At 38.4% G+C, this 15,763-nt stretch overlaps 1 pseudogene; it reads left to right on the top strand.

The window, feature by feature from the left end:
• Positions 1-7,087: 7,087 nt before the first annotated feature.
• On the top strand, positions 7,088-12,068 carry LOC107711452 (GTPase IMAP family member 7-like; annotated as a pseudogene).
• The last annotated feature ends 3,695 nt before the right edge of the window (positions 12,069-15,763 follow it).

Genomic DNA, 15,763 nt, shown 5'->3' with positions numbered 1-15,763 from the left:
CCTACATCAGTTTGCCCCATCAGAATTTCATTACAGTCAAACAAATTATATAGAGAGAGTGTGAGTGTGTGTGTGTGTATATATATATATATATATACTGTATATATGTGCATATATTGGTAGTTGGCACGCACACTCACACACATGCACATGTATGTGTGTGTGTGTGTGGGTGAGTGTGCGTGCCAACTACCAATACATATTTGAAAAGCAAAAAAAAAATTGTTGCATGAGGCTATATATTTTTCAGCTGAAGCTTGCAAGAAAAAAATGGCGAGGTCTCAGAGACATGTACATGAGAGAAAGGAGGACAGAAAGAAGTGGAAGTGAGGGAGAACACAAAAGAAAATGGAGATCTTTTGGCATAATGAACTTTATTGAAGTATTTGTGGCAGAGAGACCCACAAGCGGGAATTATCCACAAATTCAAGAGCAGACCATCAGGCAGGGAGCGAGCAACCAGTTTTTCAGTGCAGGCTCAAGCAAACAGGTGCAGGAACAAGTGCAGAATGGTTCACATTTGTGACTTTTAAAAAATATATTATTCTGATTAAAAAAAAAGGATATTTACTATAGTAATTTCATTGAATATTCCTGAGAAATCACAGTTGTAAAATGCCATTTACAGGTTTCCCTTGGCCAGGGGAATCCTGGTACAGACCGCAACAGTTAGATCCACAGCAGTCAGACCCCAATAAACAGCAGTCAGGTAGACATCACAATGTAGCAGTTCTGTCTGAAAGTGCCCAGCACCCAGATGACCAGCACCCAGATCCCCACTGCATCTAAAAAGAAAATCAAGTGGCATGGATGAGTTTGAGAATGAAATGCTATCGATTGTCAAAGAAAAAAAAAAAAGGGATGATGATGTCAGCAGCTTCCTCAACTGCATTCGGCCTGCACTCTCCCATCTACCCAGGGAATCCAGGCGTTTGCTACAAATAAAAATAATGCAAATGATTCACGCGGCTGAGTACAGTTCCCCGGCACATGATTCTTAAAGTATAAATCACCCAAAAATGAAAATGTGCAGAATTTTCTCAGATCATCCAAGTGTCACACAACAGAAGGATGCAGACAGGTAAGTTGTATCAAACAGAGTTTATTGAACAGAGGCACGGAACTGGACAGGAATGCAGACTTGTGAGATAATAACTCTAGGCAGAGAGTATAAAGACTTAGCTTGAAGTGATGGATGGAACTCTTGAAGAGGAATGGTATGGAAGCTGATGAAGGGCAGATGATGGATGACAGAAGACAGGTTGTGATTCCAAATGGTAGGTAAGTCTCAGGTAAGGAGTCTATAGTGTTCGTAAGGACGAGATCAGACAAGGGAGTACAGGAGAAGTGTCTATTTATAGTGAGTGTTGATAATGAGGTGCAGGTGCAGTGAATCAGAACTCCGGGGACAGTGAACAAGTGGGTGGAGTGTGCTGATCTGGTGACAATGGGTTGTGATTGGTCTGTGATGGTTGTGACTCCGTGACAGTACCCCCTCCTCCACGGTCGGCTCCTGACGGCCGGATGGAACAACGACGACAGGGCCTACTTCGACCCCTGGGAGCCGGGCGAACAGGGTGTTCAGCGTGGTATTGTGTGATAAGCGCTGGATCGAGGATGTCATGACGAGCAACCCAGGAGCATTCCTCGGGACCGTAATCCTCCCAGTCGATGAGGTACTCCAGTCTGGGGCCCTGCCGCCTCGAGTCGAGGATGGCCCGGACCCGGTAGATGGGGAGGAGGAGGTACCTCATCGCCACCAGATTCTGTGGTGGAAGACAACAAAGGTTCAGAGTGAGGTTTAAGGAGGGACACATGAAAAGATGGTGAGATGCAGTAGTGAGGTGGAAGGTTTAGCCTGTAGATGACTTCGTTGAGCTGCCTCTGCACAGTGAATGGACCTATGTACCGGAGACTCAGCTTACGGCAAGTCAGGCGGTGACGGATGTCCCGTGTCGGGAGCCACACCCTCTGGCCTGGTTGGTAGCGAGGGGTCGTGTTCTTCGGGTGTCAGCTTGCCTCTTGTGTCTCCGCACTGCCTGTTAGAGATGCACATGAGCTGAGTCCCATACTCTCTCGCTCTGCTGGAACCAGTGATTGACAGCTGGAACCTCAGAGGGCTCACCCGACCAGGGAAATAATGGAGGTTGGTACCCAAGGATACATTGTAAAGGGGTGAGCCCTGTGGTGGATTGTCTTAGGGAGTTCTGGGCGTACTCCGCCCACGGAAGGAACTGGCTCCAGCTGTCCTGGTTCTGGTGGCAGTAGGACCTCAGGTACTTCCCTATTTCCTGGATCTTTCGCTCAGTCTGGCCGTTAGTTTGAGGGTGGTAACCAGAGGAGAGGCTTACTGACACTCCCAGCAGTTTGAAGAAAGCCTGCCACACACAAGAGATGAATTGGGGGCCTCGATCCGATACAATGTCCTCAGGAAGGCCGAAGTGACGGAATACATTATGAAAGAGTGCTTTAGCAGCTTTGAAGGCAGTGGGTAAACCTTTGAGAGGGATGAGTTTGCATGCCTTTGAGAAACGGTCAACAACGATGAACACACAGGTATGATTGTTAGAAGATGGAAGGTCAATCATGAAGTCGATACCCAGATGAGACCATGGACGGTGTGGAATGGGCAGAGGAACCTGCTTTCCTTCAGGAAGTCTCCGGGGAGTGTTGGTAACGACACAGACTGAGCATCTATTTTCATTGGGTAGTTACTTCCCCTTTCTCTTAAAAGGGGTGGCGTAGTCAGCTTCTTATACTATATTCCTCTTAAGTTTGGTATTGGTAGTGTCAAGAATTTATCCCCCCACCACCACGCTACACTATGCTAGCTGTCATTCAATGATAAACGGAATACACGGACACCATACACACCAGATTCACTGGAAGTGCATTCCACCAGTCTAGGGGCCACAACTGCTAAAGCTCGGTCGCCCTTAGTCTTTAAGCGAGAAAGAAGCAATTGATTACATGAACGGAGAGATCTTGACACAGAATGTGGTTGAAGAAGATCAGCATTATACTGTGGTGCTAGCTCATGCAAAGCTTTATAGAAATACAGCAAAACATTAAAATCAACCTTGTATTTGACTGGTAACCAATGTAAGGAAAAAAGAACAGGGGTGATGTGCTCTCTCTTCCTGGTTCTCGTCAAAAGTCTAGCAGCCGCATTTTGGACCAATTGCAAACTATGTATAGAGGAACGAGATAAACTTATATATAATGAACTGCAGTAATCAAGCCGGAATGTAATAAATGCATGGATCACTACTTCTAGGTCCTTCTTTGAGATTAACTCATCCAATTTGGCAATGGATCGGAGATGAAAGAAGCTTCCTTTGACAACCGAGTTTATCTGCTTATCAAACAATAATTCGGAATCAAAGATAACACCTAGGTTCTTAACTCTATTGTGCAATGTTAATGACATGGAACATAGTTGATTTCCAATATTAGAGCCACACAATGAAGATCAAAAAACAATGGCCTCAGTTTTGTCCCAATTTAGCTTTAGGAAGATTTCTGACAACCACATTTTAACTTCCTTCAGGCAGGAGATAAAATTTATAATAGAATTTCCATTGCTGGTCTTGATAGGAAGATAAAATTGTGTATCGTCAGCATAACAGTGATAAAAGACATATTTCTGAAAGATAGAGCCAAAAGCATGTATAGAGAAAAAAGGAGAGGACTCAAAATAGAGCCTTGTGGGACACCACATGTGATTAGTGTTGAGGATGAGTTGTGCTTGCCAATATTGACTGAGAATGTTTGGCCTTTGAGAAATAAGGAAAACCAATATTGTACTTATTTTTGTTATCTGGGAAAATATATAGCTTCTGAACGTTAAAAAATAAGTTAGGTATTTTAAACTTAATCCAGCATTTTCAAACATTTCTTTTACAATTCCCAAACCGGTCACACTTTAGTTTAGCAACTAATTCTCACTATTAACTCTACAAGTTTTCCCTCAATAAAAAGTTTAGGTATGGGGTCAGATTAAGGGATCTAAAATACGGTCATGCAGAATAAGTGGGGGACGTTTTCATACCCAAGAGATATTTGCATTTCTTATCTATCAGAGACTAGATTGGTCGCCCTTAAACTTATAGCCTGTAAACATCAGCTTTCATTTTATTGGATGCATGCACTTTAGTGCATCACAAAGTCTTGACAGATATTGGGCCACTGCATTCATTGGCTTTTATTTTATTTGTTAACATAACATTAACATAAGTCTTTTAAACTTAATGCAGTATTTTAAATCTGAATGAACATATTTCACAAACCTGGGCCCATATTCACAAAACATCTTAAGGCTAAAAGTAGCTCGTAACTCGCCAATTTAGGAGAAAATCTTAAAAATAATGGGTGTGTCAGTCCTAAATTTTTGATCTGAAAGAATTAAAAAAAACATTTTAGCACTAAAACTAACTCCTAAATCTGTGAAACGTTAGGAGTAGTGAAGAGGACTCCTAAGTCACTAAGACCAAGCCACAAACTATCCTAAAATGGCTGTTGCTGGCAATCTGCCTCGGAATGTAAACATTTGAGAAATATTTGACAATAATGAGCTTTTATAAAGGTATCACCTTCAGTTTTGAAGGTTATCCCAACTCCAAATTTTCCTTTGATTATGTCTTAGCTGAACACATACTTGTTTAATTAGTGACACTTAGCCTACATTTTAAAATCTTTATTTGAATGTGGCAAAATTTTTATTTTTAAACCTTTATCTTTACTCTAAAATATTTCTATGAATACATCTCTGACAGAGACTATCAGCCAATGACTCTGTGCATAGTTAGTAAGCATGCTGACATCATCCATAGCAACGAGCTCAGCCCCGCCCCCTTACTCTTAGCTTAAGACTTCTCTCTATTCCTTAGTAAAAGTTTGTTTCAGCAGCTTTTTGAATAGGTTTTAAGAGAAAACTCTTAGCTAAAAACCTTTATTGCTAAACTAGTCCAAAACTAGCCCAACCATGTTCAGGGAGGTAAACATCTCGTTAGTGGGGTCGCGTCAACCCACGAAGTTGAAAAACAGCCCGAGGCAACAGTGGAAAAAGTAGCCAAATTCCGCGGGGAAACTGTGGATTTGGCAACACTTGCGCAGCGCGCTATTATACGGAAGTAAACACGGAGGACATAAAGTAAGCGATTATGAGTTTATTTATAGTGTGATCTGCTGCAGAAGCCAGCGAAATTATGCACAGGCAATATGAAAAATAAAGACAAGGATGTGACAAAAGACAGCAGAGTTCTGAAACTTTAATGATATAAGCTCTCATGTTTTGCTTATATATGGAGTTGTCACTATAATACTTATGAGTTCTGACACATCACTTTCGCAACTGTCTTGATAACTTTGGGCATGGAAAAATCTTTGAAGTGTCTCCCGTCAGCGTGGAATTATGACGAATGTCGATCTAGAGTGACGTAAAAGTCACATGAATTCCGACATGACTGTTCACACTGCGGTTGCATTGCAAAACATCTGACCTGTATCGGGTTTAGTATCACATATGGAAGTGGCACAAATCAGAATTGAAAAGATCAGATTCCATGCAGTTTGTGCTGTTCACACTGTCATGACAAAAACAGATCTGAGTCACATGTGAGCAAAAAAATCGGATTTGGGCCACATTTGCCTGCAGTGTGAATGTAAGATATGTGAAATTCAACCATATAAGAAGGGCAAAGAGCTGAACTGGATGATGACATCACTGAATCATCAATGAACTGACTTTATCTGGAAAGATTACTGTTTGTTATTGTCCTCTTGCATTATTGACAAACTATTTTACTGTTTGACTCTGTAAAGCTGCTATGACACAATCAGTATTGTATAAAGCGCTATACAAATAAAGGTGACTTGACTTAAAGGAAAGTTAAAGTAAAAGTCGTCAGCAGCCAACAATGGAAGACTGAAAAACATTTAAATGGAATCCAGTCTCAGGCAATAATGCATGTACTGACAGTGAAACCACCAGCCGTTGCATTATCTAAAGGAATATATAGCATGTATACTGGCTACAGTGCACTGCATACAGATACAGCAGCAGCAAGTTTCTTTTGTTCCTTTTGAAACTTTCATATTTATTAATTCAAAATGATTTATAATGTTAATACATTTCTTGTGAACATATTAATGGCATGCCACAACTTAAAAGGTTTGACATCAGTGACCTTAGTCAGCATTCACATTCATTTGTATGGAAACAGAAAAAACAAGTCAATGTAATTGATTTAAAAAAAAAAATCATAACTCAGCATTTAATTGTGAACAATAATGTCATAACTCTACTCTCTCTAGTCCTAATACACACCTAATGGATCTATAGAGAGATCCATCCCTCTCCGTTTCAGTTTCAAAGGTCTTTTGTTGTACATGCAATACACAATAGAATAAAAATGTTCTCGTGTGGAGCACTTATTTATTCCAACATTTGTGTAACAAAGTTCATAGATCAGGAAGAAGGAGGTGGGAACCGGCGAACATTTAAACAAAACTTTAATAATCAAATAAACAAACACAAAATGAAAGTAAAAGCGGCAGCCCCTCACAGACGACTGCCGCATAAAACATAATAAAACAACAACATAAATAGTCCAGGCCTGGTCCTCTCTTGTCCTTCACTGTCGTCGCTCCTCCTTTTATCCTTCCAGAGCTCCTCCGTGGGACCGGTGAGTGGCGCAGGTGTCACTCATTATCATTTACTCCACCCCACTCGCCACAATTTGCAAACTGAAAGCATAAAGCACATTGTCTTAACAAACACAAAATGAAAGTAAAAGCGGCAGCCCCTCACAGACGACTGCCGCATAAAACATAATAAAACAACAACATAAATAGTCCAGGCCTGGTCCTCTCTTGTCCTTCACTGTCGTCGCTCCTCCTTTTATCCTTCCAGAGCTCCTCCGTGGGACCGGTGAGTGGCGCAGGTGTCACTCGTTATCATTTACTCCACCCCACTCGCCACAATTTGCAAACTGAAAGCATAAAGCACATTGTCTTAACAAGACCAGCCTCCCTTCACAGGCAAATCCTGTTTGGGCATGTTTGTTCATTCCAGTGTTTGTATCAAGTGAGCATGTGTCTCTTTATAACTTTTACTCTTTTTATATTTTAGACCAATATGTTCTCTCTTTATCACTGAGCTGCATGTCACGTTCAGTTTACACCATCAGCCAACTGCATCAAGTAAGTTTATTTATTCTCATATGAAAAGAAAAATGTGTACAAGTATGAATCTTCAGCTTCTGTATTCCAGTAAAGGACTTTTTTTCTCTCTCTCTCTCTCTCTTTCAAATATAGTTACAAACCTTAAACGATATTTAACTTTGTGTACAAGGTTAAAATCTCAGTGAAAGAAAATTGTGTGTTTTAAAAAGGAGCAGGACAAAAGGAATGTTTGCATAATGTGCTGTTGGGTGTGGCTGGAGCAGGAAACTGTTCAACAGAAATGCATTACTAGAAGATATTATGGAAATAAACCTTTTTGAATTAAACTGCATTCAAAACAATTATCCTTCAATTACGTGCATGTTATCATAGATCAAATTAAACTCAAGGCAAGATGAAGAGGAACAGCATGGATCAGCCTCCTCTAAGTAAGTACTGAATAATTCATGCTATCATTTATCTAGCTATTCAACCATATATCTGTGTTATTTACAGTATCAGAAATGCGTGTTGTGCTAATTGATTGAGACTTGACATATCAACATTCTAAAAAGAATTTTTTTCTAAGCCTCTACTGTGTTGACTGATGCTCTCAACTTGTTCTTTTACGTGTACTCGACTTGTTGTTTGAACAGATCTGAGTCCACATAAAAGTTTAAATTGTCTTTCTACCCTGTTCCTTACAATGGGAAAGGACGAGGAAATGGTAAATCACATGCCGGTAGAAAACAAAAACAAAGATCCTGTCATCATTTACTCACCTTCAAGTAATTCCAAATCTGTATGACTGACTTTCTTATGCACACACAGGAAGATATTTTGAGAAATGTCACAATGACTTTTTTTTTCTTCTCCAGTGGTAACCAAACTGTTTGGTTTGCCCTCCTAAAAAAATCCAGCATGAATTCCATGCTGGTCCAGGAATGTTTATGCTGGTTAGTGGTGGTATAGCTGGTGGACCAGCATAATGGAGCTGGTGAAGCTGGTTCATCAGTATGGTCTTGCAGGATCTGTTCTGTACCCCAGGGGGGTTTGACTTGCTGCCTTAAGCATGGCTGCATGGACAGGCGTGGGGAGTTTAGCCCAGAACAGAACCATACCGCCAACACTAACTGTATGCTATATAATTGTTATAAATATACTTTGACGAAGTGGACCTGACTGAAATGAGATCATGAGAAGTGCTATTACTAATAAAAAAGCTCTTGATAATGAAAGTTCAAAATTAAAAATGGCTATTTTTAAAGACTTTAATGGTCATTTGAGAACTCGTGTTAAAATCCAGCTGTCAGTCACTGATTCCAAAGAGTGTACATAGTAAAAGGTATGTCATTGCTGTCAGGAGCATGAAATATTGTAGACAATAGTGATGGCATGCATAGGGTGACCGTACTTATTCTCCCAGACATGTCCTGGCCAGGACTTCTAAATTGCCTAAAATGTCTGCATTTTGGCTTTGTTTTCCTATTGACGTCAGGTGTGTTCGACTTGAAGCGGCGCTGTGCAGAAAGGTCAGAGTTTGATATCAAAGTACAGCAAGAGTGATTCAAAAGCACAAGGAGCCATCTGCTCCCTAGAGTTCTCACGGTATTTTACAACCATACAAGGATTGGTCTGCGCAGCACTGCTTCAAGTCAAACACACCTATGCTCTCTACAGTCCTCATACATTATGTATATGTGTATTTGCATTGCTTTAACCGAAAGCCATTGGTTGATTATCTACAATGCCTGTACTTTATTGGTCAAACCTCTTTTTCAGTCATTACCTTCAGCAGCTATGAAAACAATAACATAAAGCCAAAACCCAGCAGATTTTAGAAATCTTGGCCAGGACATGTTTGGGAAAAAGAGGAAGTATGGTCACCCTAAGCATGCACTTTAAACAATTGCTGAAGTAGAATTAATTCAGCCAAAGTCAAGGGCCAAGTGCCCAAATCACTATAATGGTGACTTCAAACAGACCACATGAAAGAAATAAAGCCAAAATGGTTTATAATAACTAAACATTGTGATGTTGTTTTTTAAGTTGTTTAAGCATACTCTGGTGAGATATCATTGATTTAATTTGCAGTTGATTTCATGTGAGGCTGTGAGTCAGTTATAGGTGTGCTGTCTGCTTGTCACTACTTTTTTTCTGTTCTTGTTGTTCCTCTTGTCTTCAGTGATTCTGCTTGTTAACTTCAAGCGTCATCATTAATGGTCAATCTTGTAAAGTGAATCTGCCTTATTTAACTCACTGTAACACTGCTTCAGTGTTACGTTTACTATGTGGATTGGGACCATATGAAAACTGAGCAGTGTTTAACACTGAAGGTTTTGCTGAGCCATTAAAGATGTAACCAGCATCATGTGTTTTTCTTATAATAATTTCTTAAAATAATTCAAAATGATTAAAGGTTCTCTCTTCAGCTGCACTTAACGTTCCCTCTAAGCTGTGCGCGTGTGCAGCCGAGCAGAAGAAATAATATGCCGCCGCACAGGACAGATATTATTATAAAGAATTGAACTGTTCAGTGTGAGATTTTTGTATAAAAAAAGGTTTTTAATAAAATGTCTTGGTAACACAGCACTGTGTAAAAAAAGTTTTCTCAGGTAACATTAATCTAAAATGTGCATCATTTAGTAACATCAAGGATCAAATCAAATATAAACAGCACATCAAAGTTAAGTTGCACAGTTCCTCTTTCTCTCTTGTGTTTATGTGTGTGTACTTTTTCTATTTTTATTGTACTTTGAATTTAACAAAATTTTAGATTCTGTGCAAAAACAAATTACAAAGTATTACTTTAGGACAAATTGTTATTGTTGTTATTTAGCTTAAAATTACTTAATTACCCAAGATGAACAAACGTATATTTTATACAAATTCATACAAAATATATTACAACTAATTTTCTGAAGTGCCTAAATGTCAACATTAGTAGCTTATAATATCTTATAAAAAATAATTTGAAACATATTGCATTACTATGACTTGTATTTTTATGTTGTTGTCTGCTCTAGCTCCTCCCTACCTTCACTAGCCTATAAATCAATGTGAATATGTCTGCTAAATTTATTAATATAACTTTATAGTAGATAATGCCGTCTTTTAGCATACAGTATTGTAACTGACGATAATAATGAGGTGCTATTAATAGGCAAACATTTGCTAGCAGTTTAATAATTTACTTACAAAGTTACAAAGACAAAACTACAGCAGTCCATTTACAGATGAAACTGACCTGCACTTTTGCCACATGTCACTGGCCGCTTCCTCTCCTTCCTCGAGTCCCGCGCATTATTGATTACTCTCTGTTTGAAACCATTTGACGGAAGCGTGAACGTGAGCCTATTTGTAAAGCGCTGCCAGTAAAGACTAACTGATTCATGGTTTATTATCGATATATTATCAAATGTCAAACTCGAAAATTATCACTTTATTACATGGGGCAGGCAATAATATAAAACAATAATATAAGTAATAAAAAACAAACAAAAACAAAGCAGCGGGCCAAATCAGACGCCAGGCCATTGCCATTTCCATGCCAATCATTCTGAGACTTGTCATGGTAGAACTGCATTTTTAATTATTTTAGAATGTTGTCTGAGGTGCACTTATAATGTTAGTATGATCTGAGCATCAAAAAGGTCATAATTAAAAAATAAAAGGCCATTTTCTGCCCTGATTGTATTCTGTTGTGAGACTTCAGAGGAAACACCCACTGCTATGATTGGCTATTTGATTTCTCAATTCATAACCCCTTTAAGTGTAATAACAATATATTCCTCTCACTTTATCAGATCTGAGGATTGTGGTGGTGGGTAAAACTGGATCAGGAAAAAGTTCAGCAGGAAACACCATCCTGGGCAGAGAGTATTTTAAGAAGACTTTCACCTGTGTCAATTACTAAAACCTGTGAGAGACAAGAAGTAGAGACTGATGGAAGGATAATCTCAGTCGTCGACACTCCAGGACTGTTTGATACGAAAGAACTAGATATGAAGAAGGAATTAGAGAAGTGTGTATACATGTCTGTTCCTGGTCCTCATGCGTTTCTGCTGGTCATCAGACTGGGTGTCAAATACACAGATGAGGAGAGAACTGCAGTGAGACGGATTCAGGAAAACTTTGGAGAAGAAGCTTCTCATTACACGATCATACTGTTCACGCATGATGATGCACTCGAGGGAAAACCGATATATGATTATATCAGAGAAAGTGAGGATCTCCAGGCTGCTGTTAAAGAGTGTGGTCACAGGTTTCTCTCATTCAACAATAAGAACATGGAGAACCGTAATCAGGTCACAAAACTGCTGAGGAAGATTGACATGATGGTGAAGGAAAATAAAGGAGCGCACTATACAAATGAGTTGTATAAACAAGCCCAGACAAATATTGAATGGGAGAATTTAAAGCAAAATTTTAAACACTATGGGAAAACGGCATTAACAGTAATAGGAGGGGGAGTAGTAGTAGTTGCAACAGGAGCAGTAGTAGCAGCAGCAGCAGGAGGACCAGCAGCAGCAGCAGCAAAAATAGCAGGAGGAGGAGCGGCTGCAGTGGAAACAGCAGTAGCAGCAGCAAAATCAAGATTCGGACTATAGCGCACCGTTATTCTGATTAACTAAATAGAAGTATTTCTAATTATGTTCATTTGTTTAATTCTGTCTTTGAAAGAACATACAGAGTTAATAGCTCGGTTGACTTGTCGAGTTCATTACACATTCCTGTGCTGTGCTGATTCATATTAAGTTCTAAGTAATGACACTTTTCTTTCTTTCTTTTTTCTTTCTTTTTTTACTTTGATGTGGGGTCGCCAGGGGTGTGAAGCAACGAATTACAAATAATCACGTTACTGTAATTAAGTAGTTTTTATCACAAATTTTACTTGTTTGAGTAGTTTAAAAATGGTGTACTTTTAATTTTCCTTGAGTACATTTTAAGCAATGCATCTGTAACGCTTTTTTACCATGCCAGTAAAGCTACTTGAATATCAATTTGCCAGAACGTCTCTGTTCATGATATGTAAACACTCAATTCTATATTTTAAAATATTGCCCTGGTCACACTGAGCCAATATTTATTCTGATGACTTTGGTGTGACTGATCACGCTGTAGCTAGTATGAGTAGCCTAATAAAATTCTTTCCGTGTGTCCAGATTTGACTGCAGTAATAACTTCAAATCAACATTTAGACTAAAAGTAGTCTTTAATAATTTCTCAAAATATATCAATGAATAACCTAATACAAGTAATGTGCTTTATGTCTTACGTTCTCTCTCAGCAAACAGTTTATATGTATTTTATATAGGGCTATACAGCCATCTAGAGGTTACACCGTGATATTGAAGATGATAAATGGTGCATAATTTAGAGGTTAATATTTAATTACGTTTAAATTGTAACATATATTATCAATCATGTTTGATAATATTAGTTTTCTCATTTCTTTATCATAAAATGCTAAACCTGGCACCGTTTTGGAGAGAAATTGACCATATGCACAGAGCGTTCTTTAGAACTTCTGCATTAAGATAATCCAGCTTGTAAACTTCCGGTGAAGCTCAATCTTAAGTCGCTGGGGTATATTTGTAGCAATAGCCAAAAAAACATTGTATGGGTCAAAATTATTGGTTTTTCTTCTATGCCAAAAATCATTAGGATATTAAGTAAAGATCATGTTCCATGAAGATATTTAGTAAATTTCATACTGTAAATATATAAAAACTTAATGTTTGATTAGTAATATGCATTGCTAAGAACTTCATTTGAACAACTTTAAAGATGATTTTCTCAATATTTAGATTTTTTTGCACCCTCAGATTCCAGATTTTCAAATATTGTCCTATCCTAACAAACCATACATCAATGGAAAGATTATTTATTCAGCTTTCAGATGATGCATGAATCTCTATTTCAGAAAATTGACCCTGGTTTTGTGGTCCAGGGTCACATTTGGTGTTGTGGTGTATATAAGTAGGGACACTTGAGACCCTCACAGAAACCTCTTCTGCCTCGTTCTGTTACAACTAAACACTATCGTAACTATTTAAGCTAACGTTAGCTAGCTAGCGATGCAATCTCATAAACGACATCATAATGGTATTCTTGATAATCAATAACTTACCTTCATAGTCATGAACACATTTTTAAAAAACATATAATATTTTAAAGCCTTTATTATTTCTCAACTCTACAGCTGTGCACTAAAATTCACATTAAAGATTCACTTTTCATTCATGAAGATGACATGAAAAAATGTGCCAGAAATGTGTCTCCTGGGGGAAAACAAAAACTTTTAAGATGAAATTGACATGAAATTACCATTATAAACAGTAGATGACAGCAGATGATCACACATTAGCTCAGCTGCCATTTCAATTCCCTAGTTTTTTTTCCCAAGTCTTGCTTTGGGATTTATTATGAAATGACTATTATGACAAATTTTAATACTTTTACTGTACTGAAGTATAAAGTAGCAAGTGCAGGTAGTCACAAAGTCTCATGTCATTTAAAAAATAAATAAGCCCAGACACCAACAGCCTAGAAGGGTAAATTATTTAAATACTTAACTACGAATTTAGTAAGTTAATTATTAAAACTAGTTAACTACAAATTAAATAAGTTAATTATTAATGGTATAACAATTAAATAATGCATTACATATTTTGAAATATGTTTAGATTTATTTAAATAACTAAATTTTAAAAGTTTTAACTGTAGAAGCTGCTAATTATATTCAGTCAACAGACTTGTTGCTGCTGTAGTTTTGTTACTCTGAATTTAGTCTGAATCATTTAATGCACGGCTCTATTTTTGACATCGACTCGTCAAATGTTTTGTTCCGTTATCACTGTCAATCAGAGCAATGACTCGTGGAACAATTTAGCGGATTCACTCACGCAATTTTTTACACTCGCGTTTGTCATTCCTGAAACAGTATATGTGTTTGGTTAGACAAACAAAACTTTTCTTCAAATTGTGAATGGATTATGTAGAGAAAGGGCGCTCCCCTTATAGCAGAGTTGATTTTGACAGTTGACCGGAAATAACTGAGTATATTGAGTATATTTTTTCAGTACTCTTTCCACCACTGATCTAAAACTGCATTGCTCATAGCGTTCTAAACTGCCGTCAGGCGCTGAAATTACCAGAAGTGTTTGAGCGGCCATGATACTATTCCCTACTGGCAGAGAGCATCGACTGACAGCAAAAACCTTGAACTAAAATCACCCAATTTGAAGCGTATTAGTCACATGGGATTATGTTTTAAGATGTGTATGTAAATAAATTTTTACTTCAGACGTTATCTGCAATGTTTATGGTCTTTTTGGGCAGGATAAGCCAGTCCCTCCAGGATTTAGTGATTCTGCGATCGCTGAATTTATTGCAAAATCAAGCAAACTCCGCAATTTTCGCAAGAGCTCGCAAATTTTCGTAATTGCCGCAGATTTTTTGCAGATTTTGGGATGCTGTAATGGGGTGTTTGAGTTTTGTTTCATGTTCTTGTTTTCGTGTCTTTTATTTTGTAATTGTTTCATGCTGTTAGTGTCATGCTTCCCTTGCCTCATGTCTCTCTGCCTTGTGTATGTGTCATGTTCTGATTGGTTGTTTTAGTCATGTGTCTTGTTTCCCATTGGTTTGTTCTTGTCATGTGACCCTCTTGTTTGCTATAAGTAGCCATCATGTTGCCAATGTCTCTCGTCGTGTATTTGATGTTGTAACCCGCTGTCGGTGAGTCAAGTTTGTTCATGTCAAGTCAAGTCTCGGATTATTGTTTGGATCACACTGTAAATAAACTGCACTTGGGTTCTTCACTACGTTCGCCTTCAGTGGATTGATCGTTACAGACGCGTCCCGTGACGTCATAACAACGCGCATTCAGTCAAAGAAAGGTTCCAAAAATGGAATGAACAGCCTTGCGTTCTCATCATGACCAATTTACAAGAGCTACATTGGACAAACGAACTGAAAGCGGAATGAACCCGCACTACTCGTTTGGGCTACGCAGCGCAGACCGTTTATCTGGTCGGGCCGGAGCCGTGGGCTGATCTCAATCACGCGACGCGACGCGACACCGTTATACATAGCGCTGGGACATACAGTGAAGAAAGTAGTCAAATTCGCCGCAGAATCAATAACATCTCTGTGAAATCTTGTGAGAAACATTCAAATTTGGCGCAGAATTCTGTAGATGCTACAGATATCAGAACAAATGCCACTGATGTGGAAACCAGGAAAAACATTGTTCAACAAACACAAATCACCACCGTTCACCATGGATTTAACACAGTAAAACTACAGGAACAACTTATGGCAGAAATGGTCTAATGTTTTCGAGTGATTTTAAATGCTTCACACAATTTTTCCCAGCACTTCAAAGCTTTAAGTATTACCGTATTTGAAAGTTATTTTTAATGTGATGACATTATTTGTTCATCCTTCATACGTTGCCCCCATTTATAAAACTAAAAGTTTAATAATGTAGGAAAGCAAAAAATACATTAAATTACCACTAGTAGATGGATGCATAGAAGTACTTATAGGCTTATCAGCCATTTCCACTCCCTTATATATATATATATATATATAT

The sequence above is a fragment of the Sinocyclocheilus rhinocerous genome, unplaced genomic scaffold (genome assembly GCF_001515625.1).
Source record: "Sinocyclocheilus rhinocerous isolate Xijiao unplaced genomic scaffold, SAMN03320098_v1.1 scaffold3375, whole genome shotgun sequence".
Taxonomy (NCBI): Eukaryota; Metazoa; Chordata; class Actinopteri; order Cypriniformes; family Cyprinidae; genus Sinocyclocheilus; species Sinocyclocheilus rhinocerous.
Note: the sequence above shows the minus strand (reverse complement) of the source record. Positions and strands in the feature narration are given on the sequence as shown.